This window comes from Nelumbo lutea, chromosome 3 (assembly GCF_056320005.1).
Source record: "Nelumbo lutea isolate HS-2025 chromosome 3, American lotus-T2T, whole genome shotgun sequence".
Classification (NCBI taxonomy): Eukaryota; Viridiplantae; Streptophyta; class Magnoliopsida; order Proteales; family Nelumbonaceae; genus Nelumbo; species Nelumbo lutea.
This window is the reverse complement of record NC_142686.1, coordinates 107,565,132-107,576,697: the sequence shown is the minus strand read 5'-3', so window position 1 is coordinate 107,576,697 and position 11,566 is coordinate 107,565,132.

Genomic DNA, 11,566 nt, shown 5'->3' with positions numbered 1-11,566 from the left:
TCCACCTTCTATCCCCACTCCATCGTCGTCTACTCCCCTTCATATGTTGCTTCCAAGTCCATCTCCAACATCCATACATACATACATACATACATACATATGTGTATCTAATTGGGTTGGGGAAAATTTGCATATAGCCTAATTGTTAAATAGATGGGATTATGACATTTGAATAAAAAACGATTAGAGTAGATGTTGGGTTTGATTTCATAACTTTGGAGTCCATAGAAAGCTATAATTCAACACACACACATAAGGGTAAAACATGTAATTTGAATTCCCACATTCTCAATTCATCTTAGTCCCCTCTCATTAAAATCCATATTTAGTACATTAGCTCCCATTCACTCTCATTAAATCTTATATTTAAAACTTGCTTAAAAGAAGTCATGTATTTAAAAGATTTTTATTTCCCACTAATGAATTATACTTTTTTCAATAAATAAATAAAATGCCCTTATTAAAAGTATGAATGGGGTCTTAGATTTCTAGATTATTTTTTACTAAATATCATTTATTTTTATTTTGGTCCCCTTTTATTATAAGGGCAAAATTGTAATTTGGATTTCCACTTTTCAGCTCATCTTATTTCCTCTTATTAAGATATACATTAATAGTATTATTTCCAAATTCCCTCTCTTTGAATCCTATGTACGTAAAAAATTTTTATTTCTCACCATTGAGTCCATCAATTTCAATAAAATATCCACTAATTAAATCTATAACCCATAATTTTAACATTATGAAAATCAATATGTTTAAAACTGACATAAAAACTATTAGGCCATATTTGGGAGTGCTTATGTTAAAAATAAGTGCTTATTCCATATGGCACCCAATTTTTTCAAGTGAAATAAGCACTTATTTCATATTGGGTGTTTGGTAGTCTTTTTTCTCCAATAAGCACTTAAATAAGCATTTGAAACTATTTTTTCCTTCATTTTCTTTCAAAATTTCAAAATATACCCTTATGAAAGTACTTCTATTAAATTACATTTATAGAAATACTTCTATGAAAGCATTTTTATGAAATCACTTTTATAAAATTCAACTAGGGATAATTTAAAAAATGGTATTTTAAAATTCAACCAGAGATAGTTTTGGAAGAAAATAGTTGATAAGTGCTTATTGTATAAACACTTAAAAAATATGAAATTTTGAGCTTAAAAAATAAGCCCTTATTTTTAAAATAAGCACTTATTTTGGGATTATTTCCCAAACACCAATAAGTGCTTAATGGTGTGGTCCTAACCCAAATAAACACTTATTCCAAATAAGCACCCCCAAACACGGCCTCGATCCCCCTTGAGTTTATCTTGTGTGGCTTACAAGCCTTCCTTGTTCAACAACATAGCTGGTTTTGTTTTTGAAAACAAAAGCAAATGACATATAGAAAAAAACAACAACCATGTTGCAAAACACCCCTAAGGTTGTGCCTGATTTAAAGGAAGAGGTAGGGGATCCCCTACCTTTTTTTTTCTTCAAACAAAACACAACCTAAATGGATGAAAGCAAACTAAAATGGTTTGGTAATGTGTGCGTGTTTATCTATGTGTTTTATATGTCTGGGAGTGCTTATGTTAAAAATAAGTGCTTAAAACATGTGCTTATTTGAATAAGAACTTATTTGCATTTGACACCTAACTTTTTCAAGTGCTTATTTTAAAAAATACGCACTTATTTCATATTGGGTGTTTGGCAGTCTTTTTGTCTCCAATAAGAATTTGTGACTATTTTGTCCTTCACTTTCTTTCAAAATTTCAAAATATACCCTTATAAAAGTTTTTTTATTAAATTACTTTTACAAAAATGTTTTTATGAATGTACATTATAAAAGCACTTTTACAAAAGTAATTTTATAAAAGTATTTTTATGAAAGCACTTTTACGAAAGTATAAGTGGTATTTTAAAATTCAACTATGGATAATTTTGGAAGAAAATTTTGAATAAGTGTTTATTGTAGAAGCACTTAAAAAAAAAACTGGAAATTTGGGCTTAAAAAATAAGCACTTATTTCCCAACCACCGATAAGTGCTTAATGGTGTAGTCTCAGCCTAAATAAGCACTTATTTTTAAGCACTCCCAAACATGGCCTTAATGCCTAAGGGAAAATCATTGAACTACTAAATTCATAATCATATTGTAGAGATGTTGCCCTTTCTTGATATAAACTAGGGAGAGCAGTGGGAGATCGAGTTCAAGAAAGATTTGTAATTGACAAAAAAAATGTGTAAAACATGCCAAGGGGGGCAAGCATGTTCTCCCAACAAAGCTTGAATAATGGTGTCAGCATCTCCCTCAATAATGATATGGGATAAGCAAAAGTTGAGGATAAGCTTAAGAGATTCAACAACAACAAACACTTCATTGATAGTAGCAGTACATGGAGGAAGCCTAACCACCCTGGCTACAATCAACTTCCCAACATGATCTCTTATGGCAATTCAAGCACCTACATGACTTTCCTTTGCATAATCATTAAAATTAAGCTCCAACCAGTGAATAAGAGCCCTTCACCAATGGTCAACAATATAATTCTCACCCATTAGAGTTCTCACTAGATATGTTCATGGGTTGTGCTTGGACTTGATTTTTGCTAAAATTTGAATAGCCCTTGCCCAAAACAATATAAATCTGAGCTTGAATCCCAACTCATGAATAAGTTTAGTTCTCACACATGTGTTGAAATGACCATCTACAACACCTATGAATGTTTTTTTATGGCTCGAAACATAACAATATGAGTTAAATTGGGGAAGAACAAACCAAGAAAGGAGGTCAAGCAATGATAAATAATTTAAATAAACTACAATATAACAATGAATGTGCCACCAAGGGCCCATTCTTTTTTTTTTTGGGGGGGGGTAAGAGGGGGGAAATTTGGTAAATGGATTTTTGTTCTAATTGGCTAAGATACCCATGTTCTTTTTTCAATTTTATGTAAGGTCTATGAAAATTTTATTTCCCATGGGTATCACTTACCCAGGTAAGTGATACCCATCTATAATGTGGGTAAGTTACTTTCCCACCTAGGGGGAAAGTTGCCAAAACTTGGATTGGAAAAAACAACCCTTTTAATAATATTTTTTATGGCTAAAATGGTCATTTTCTTATTTACATGGGAAATAAAAGAACATGGGTAAATGCACTTACCTGGATAAGCATTTCCATGAAAACACTTGCCCATGTAAGTAGCTTCTCGAAAAGTTAGTGGGGCTTGAGTGCTATGTGGTTCCCCTTGACAACATGTTAGCCTTATCCTCTATCATGACATATCTAGCATAAGCTCATTTAAGCAACTAAACCTAGTAAGCAATTGTTTTATTCCATTTTATTCAAAAATGCTAATGCCTTAGTAAATCCCAACCATTTGGAGCACATGTGGCAAAGACAGTTCCTAGGCGCATAACCTTGTAACTTTAGTCTAAAGATTTTTTTTTTTTTTTTGCTTCCTCCAATTGCCCTTATCTCCAATAAAGTGATAGTAGAAGGGACCCATGCCATGTACGGGCTGATGTTAGAAGGATGCCTATGTTACATTAAGTTTCGCAACTGAATTTGGTTGTGGGTGAGTTTAAGTAGCCATATACTTAACTTTTTATTTTTAAAATTCAAAAGAACCACAAAATTCTTAAAGCTGCATTTGGAAACAATGCAAATGGAGTGTAAATCCCGGTTCAGGGTAAATTTGCACTCTGGTTCACTTTTGCCTATATTTGGCAACATTACATTTATGCATTGACAGATGATAGAAAACACATTTTCCAATGCATATTTACATTGATAATAATATGTAAAAGCACATCAATAAAAAGAAAGTAAATTTGCATTCAAGCGGGCTTTTGATAAAAAAGGTATATGCTTTATTGAAATTTGTGTTTGCATCCATTGAAACTAAAAGTTTGTTTGGTAAGAAGTTAAATTTGTCTGTGCAAAACTAACCCAACTTTGCAATTTATATGGACCATTTTACACTCTACATATTTGCATTCACACTTATTTGCATCGTTTCCAAATGCAGCCTAAGGGGTTGGGAAGCAATATGTGGTGTTTGACATGGACAATTGTATTTTACAATAGATAATGGTGGTACATATCTTATATATATAATGTGGTCAAACTAGAGTCCCATGTTCAACCACACAGTTTCCTCATTAATTAAGGAATAGAATTTCAGAAGTGGTTTGCTCCCATTTTTAAATAGAATTCAAATCATTCTAAAAAAGTTGAGAATGGTTAAGTCCACTTTTAATTAGGATACTTCAAGCTTAGTCACTTGTCAAACCACTCTTTCAAAAATGAGGGTAGTTAACTGAATTAACACATATACACGTATGTGACAATATTTTATCATAAAATAGCAATCTCTCTCTCTCTCTCTCTCTCATAGATAGATAGATAGATAGATAGAGTACTATTAAAAGTGAAAATGAGGGTGTGGAATTTTATTGTCGACTCAAATATCCATTTTTTTTATTAAGCCCCTCTCTAATAGTGAGGACTAAAATGCAATTTGAATTACTACTTTTCATCTTGCCAAGTCTTGTGTTTAAGATATCAACTCTTGTTTTCTCATTAATAAATTATACTAATTGAATCTACATCCAATATTTTAATAATATGAAATATGTTTTTCTTTTAAGTGACCAAAAACAAAATTGTTCATTTGTTTCGGTGGAAGATAAGTAATTCAACCATTTGGATCAAATAGGACAATCCATGAAGTTGCAGTTATATGATAAAATCTTTAAAATATAAATAAACACAACATATACAAACAATAAAAATATAGATAAAAATGAGAAAATCTATGGAATTTTATATTAATCATACTAAAGAAAAAAAAATAAATGTAATAAAAATAATTGTTTTTATTAATAATGAAAATGAAATGCATAATTTAAAAGCTAAAAAAAGGATTTATTTTCTTATTTGGTTGTAGGTTAACAATTCAATTTGGATAAAATGTGTCAACCTTTATGTAATAACTAAGAAATAAAATAAAAATGATAAAAAAGAAAATAAATTATGAAAAAAATACATATGTTTTGTAAAAAAACATTTGGACATGTCTACAATATCATATATTATATATTCAACATGTTAAGGAAAATACATGATAAATAATCATATACAAATATAAAATATTATTATTACATCTTCATCATCTAAACTTGCCATGTGCAAAGCATGTACGCTTTCGCTAATAGTACCTAGGACTGCAACTTGGGTGGGCTCAACTCAAGCTGAAACCAGCCTAGCCCAAAATTTTACATGGATTGGGTTCGGGCCCAAGATTTTTGGATTTTTATTTTTAGGTTAGGCCTAGGCCTAGCCCATTAGGAAGCTAGAACCCAACCCAACCCAAGTCTAACCTAACTATACACATCCATACATACATACCTAACACATAAACATACACACACAACAACACACATATATACATACATATATATATATATATATATTCATACAATCATACATATGTAATTTTTAGAATAGATTCATTGACAAACCTAAGCTTGATCGGCCTTAACTCCAACCTGATCGAATTGTATCGAATTACAATGCGGACTAAACTCGAATGGAACAATTAGACTTAAACTCGAGCTTGATCCAGACTTGGGCCTTAAGCCTAAATCCTAGGGTTGACCATACACCCGACCCAACCTGACTTACACCCCTGGTATTACCAAAAATCCCGATTAGGAATGACAACGAGGCAAGTTCGACGCAGGGATCATATTCTCTATCCCCAATCCCAATCCCTGTCAGTGATAAAAGTTGTCCTCCATCCCTAATCCTCGACATGAGCGGATTGCCCATGGGGACCCAAATTCCTAAAATTTTGTTAGTTAATAGTATTTTCTAAAAAATAAATATACTTAAAATAAACAAAAATTTAAAATATAAAAATTATTTAAAATATATTTTGATATATAAATAATAATAAGGGAATTTGTCCAAAACCCGCCATCACTTTATATGAATTCTCTTAAACTCACCATAACTTTTCAAAACATCCAAAACTCACCATGTCAGTGAGATTTTATTTTTCTAAAACTCACTATCCATTAGAACACCATTAAAGGTCAATGACATGAGTCAAGTTGTCCACGTCAACCTAAATGCATGTTTCATAATAAACTGCCCTTGAATGGTAAGCCAACTTGTTAAAACGCTCCATATCCTGATGAGCCAATGAGCCCTTCTGCTTCAACATACAGGGGATGATGATAAAAACAAGAAACGGAAGATGCGAAGGGGCCAAAAAATTGTCCAAGGACTTGTGTACCTGCAAGCATCCTCCTCCTAACTCTAGTTGTTAAGTTCTCCCCCATGATGCTGAAGAAATAATGTTGCGTTAGATATTCCACCATAACGTAAAGCCATGCTCCGATGTATATGAACACAAACTCCTTTGTTTTCCTCTCCATTGTCGTGTAATCCCTATAGTAAAACACCTCAATCATGTTGCTCATTATGATTGCAATGTTATTGGACCAATAAAGTTTGATAAAACTGAACCAACTATTAGATAGTGTACGCCCTTAGCTCCAATCAGCATGATGTACTGTTAGATAGTGTATGCCCTTAGCTCCAATCAGAATGATGTACGTTATGACATTTATTGTAAATGAATAAAATACATATTTGATTCATGTTATTAGGGTGTGTTTCTGTGTAATACCCTTAAACTGGACACATATGAGACTCGTGTTAGTTTAGAATCTTCACAGTCGTTGGATAGATCTGGGGAGATTTATCCTGCCAAGGCTGACACCGATGTGCCGCCAAGTTGGTTGGGGTGGCTTGTCTCAGCTGCTTGGGTGAGACCTAAGGTACATGCAGTGTGGGTTTTCTTGAAACCCTGAACCGGACTAGAATTCCAGTATTGCCTTGGACCTTGGAGATTGATGGGCAAAACTGTAATGTTACACTTGACTCCTAGACTCGATTATGATACTGCACTAGGTGTCGGATTGGACTATCTTTGATATGCCAATCAATGAGATCCTTAGAGGGGGTCAAAACCTGGGTATGTTGCGACAATCTGAGAATTCATCTGAGTGGGTGATTATAGTGGCAGGATCAGCCCCTTTGTCGGACAAAGTGAATGATCGGGGATGCACTCTCTCTGATGGAAACCAAAGCTGCCGGCAACCGATTTCAATCATTGAAATTTGTTTTTGCAAAATATATATATACAAAAGGTTTTAATTCCTGGGATCTATGTGAGTAGAGAGTGCAACACTGTTCCTTGCAGCTGAGGGAGAGGTCCTCTCTTGTCGGGCAGTGTTTGATCATTGTGGGCTGAGAGGTTAAGTGTAAGACCATTGAGGGTAATACCTGATGGGCTAATCTTGCATCTGCCCACAGTCCTTGGGTTTTTATAAGGTGGCTTGACCTAGGGACCACTTAGTGTAAGTGTTGAGCCCATTAAAAGCCCATGGTGATGGGCTCAGGGGTTCATTGTTTCCTATAGTGAATTCGGCCAGGCCTTGTAACAGAGACTGGGCTGAACCCATATGGATGATGTGCATATCAATGTTAGGGTCCCACGCCATACAAGGATACCCAACTGGGCAGCAGTTTGGAGGATAAGTGAGCACATGGACTTAATGGGCCTAAAGCCCAAATCGAACTGGTTTAATTTGATTAATTAAAGAGGGGCAGTTCTGGGATTTAGATCAGCAGATAGGATAGGGAGTTATCCCTATCCACTCATAGAGTCCAGATCCAAATAAAGATTTCGATTAGGAAACTCCTAATTAGATTAGGAGGGTTGATCTTAATCTGCAGATAAGATAAGGCCTTATCCTTATCTCTTATAGAGAGTCCAGATCCAAATACAGATTTGGATTAAGAAACTCCTAATGAGATTAGGAGATGCTCTCTTTAAGGCTATAAATAGAGGAGGGTGAACCCTACTTCATCCAACAAGATCTCAGATCCAAGAGAGAAGACAACCTCAGTAAGACTGACACCATCTTCTGCTCTTGCCTCCCTTTATTGTTGCCACCATTGCTAGTTCGTTCTCCACTAATAGGAGTGATCAAGAAGTGTTATTGATATCAGCTTTTTGAGAAAAACTGATCTAAAGACGTGCTCATTCGCCCTCCATCAGATTCTTGGTGAAGAATTAGGTTCTTGCTGAAGGACCACACTGCTGATTCTGCTTCACCCTACACTGTGTCATCTTCAACGGGAGCAGTCTTTGGAGATCTCCTTGGGCGTGAAAACCTTCATTGGGAGTAACTACTACTCTGTATCAGGTATATCCCTCTCCTACCTTTTGGTTTCAAATCTGGTTCGGTTTTGGGTTCAAGATTGATCATTGAAAATGCAGTTTTCTAAAATAGGGAATGTAATTCCCAGATGGGAGAGAGAGAAATTTTTGAAATTTTGCCCTACCTTCCTGTAGGGTTCGGCTATCCATGTGATGGATCTCTCATCCCTTCAGTGGTATTAGAGACAAGTTCAAGGCTTGAACCAAAATTAGATCGGATCTGAACTTGTGCAAATGGGTAGAAGGCATTCTACCCGATTTGCGCAGATAATTAATTTTCTGGGAAATCGGTTCCCAGATTAAGGGATGTTGATCTGAAATTAAATCTTTATAAATCTGAATTATATTTAGAATAGTTCTTTATATTTTTCTTGATTTATGGGTTGTTCGTACGATGGAGATCAAAGTCTTTATTGGCGCAGCAAATATGCGATTTTGCAGTTCTTTAACTTTTAGTCTGTAATTATTATTTTTTTAATTTATAGACTGAATGTATAGGAATTCGATTTGATATAATATTAATAGAAAATTAGGGTTCATCTATTTTATTTTATTCAAGATCAAAGTTGATTGCACAGATGGAGGAGATTTCGCAGATGGAGAATTCACTATCTGCGATTTGCACTTTATGAAACTGCAAATTGTGATCTAACATCTGTTTTGCAGGTAGCAGATGTACGAACAACCCTAGTACTGATTTTTTATTGTCTTTAATCAGTAATTTAATTTCAGATCATTTCTTGAATTAAAAACCAAACCTAGACCCATTCGAACCAGATTGGACCAAACTGGTTGGACCGAATATGTGCTTCGATGGGGGCTGTTCTCTGCCCTAATTTCCCACTCTTGGGTCAATAGATTGATATTTAATTACAAGACCTAATTTGGCCCACACCTGTAAAGCCCAGTTTTAAAGTCTTAAAACTGCTTAAGCCCACTAACTACATAAAAGCTATATGGGCCGAACTGCTTGTTGCTATTCGGCCCATATACCTAGATGATGTTAATCAGTAATATTATGGATCATTATGGGCTTTGATGATGTGCTTTATAGATATTAATTGATTGGATCAATTCTATCCCTACATGTGATGTATGGATGTGTGATGTGCAACGTTCATGGGCCATAAGTACTTGGCGCATGTTGATACGATAATGGCTCTTGCGCATACCATGGCTGAATGCACATCATTGCCATGGTGTCCTTAAGATCATTGGATGATCCTTCCTTCATGATGGGCCCCACACCTCTCCTAAAGAGGAACCGTGCGGAACCTTAGCCGTTTAAGGTCCACCGAAATCTAGCTTTATAAAAGTCAGTGGGAACCACTTTGGTTTGACCTAAATTAAACTAGGGCGTAAATTTTGTTCCCTCCTAAAATATGGGTGCATGTGATAAGGAGATTCATATGATGAACTCTTTAAAGGCTTTCCATCATTAGCATAAAGATGGATCATTTAGTAATGAGGAAACACACCATAAAATTGGGCTATCCATTTGCTGCTGGATTTGTTGGAATGTTTCATAAGATGATAAAGGCGTCATAGACCGATGTGGGAGGGGCTTATCCTAAAATGGAAGACCCTCTCATGGTACCTTGGCGTTCGCGAATATGATGGGTGAGCACTCACTGGACAGAAAGGTTTAACCTAAAATGACAGTGAACCTTGCCTGACAGAGGCTAGAGGGAAAGCTCATATGATGAGTAGATATGATCATTCATAGGAAAGTGGTGGGGTTATAAAGATGAAACAGTTGGCTCCATGCACCCTATGTGATTTCCCACATTTCCAGAGACATAATTCGTAGTCTCCGTCACTGAGATGGGATGGAGAGAAATCTCAGAGATGAAAAAAATGGGAATGTAACATAGATTAAAAGTCATGTCTATGTAGATAACATGAATTAAATTAGGTTGTGGACTAAATTTTGCTTTTTATCAGAAATGGCAAACGGACAATTTGCTAAGCTGTTGAACGACAACAAACTTAAGGGACTTAACTATGCTAACTGGTACCGTAATCTTATGCTGGTCCTAACATCTAAAAAATTAGACAAAGTAGCTAAGAATCTTGCCCCGGAGCATCCGGGTGATAGGGCTTATGAGGCCCGAAGGAGGGATTACCAGGAATGGGAAGAGAAGAATTCTTAGCCCACTGCTACATCATTGCCTCCTTGAGTAATCCGATACAGAGACAGTTCGATCAGATCGAATTGTCCAAGAACATATTGGATAATCTAAGGACAATGTATGAGGAGCAGAATCGTTCTACTCGTCAGAAGGTCCTGAAATAGTTCATGACCACGCAGATGTCCAAGAACCAGCAGGTTCATGACCATTATTTTCGGATGATGGGTTACATAAATGAACTTGAGGCTCTTGGATCCGAGCTTGAGCATGTTATGAAGGCAGACGCCATCCTGAATTCTCTGCCTCCTTCCTTAAATCAGTTCATCATGAACTATAACATGAATAAGCTGAATGTCAGCGTCTAGGAACTTAGCAATATGTTGCAGAGGGCCGAGGAACTGATTAAGAAGGATGAACCCATTGTTATGCTTGTTGAAGCTGGAAAATCAGACAAGAAGAAGAGGAAGGCTAAGAGAAAGCCCAGAAGAAGGCTGCCAAGTCTAAGAGGCAGAAGAATGATCGAGCATCAGATGCTTGTCACTTCTGCAAGCAGATCGGCCACTGGAAGTTTCTCTTCTGCCATAAGGATTAGAAGTTTGAAGTCTGAAGAATAAGTTTCTCTTCTGCCCTGAGGGCTTTTATTGGGGCATTCTTGTCAGATCGGGCGTAACCGCCACTGGGCCCCTGCCACAGTCGTTACTGCCAATGCTGCGCAGGTGGTCGTTGCAACGTACTCCTTGCCCGAGTGAGTGACACGTCTCCAAAGGGCAAGCGCGCCTCCACCTACTGAGAGACGTGGGTGCAGACTATCGAAAGGATAGGGACTGCGTCGTCAGTTAAGGGATGTGGCGTAGTCTGATCGGTACGACCTGTTAGATGGAAGATTCCTGAGGAACGCTCGTGCTGTTCATTCGCGAGCTACTTTGTAACGAGATCGGAATGCTTCAGGGTTACCCTTAGTAGAATTGGTCCCTAGGATGACTTATCTGCTTGGGGGTTCGGGAGAGCTGGTTTCCCTACCTCGCAAGCTAAAGTTGCCTCAAAATATCCCTTTTGGGATAGCTCGGGGAACCCAGAGCTCGCATTCTTTTGCGAGCTACGATGTAGTGAGCTGCTTTATGGACTTGTTACTTGGTTGTACTAG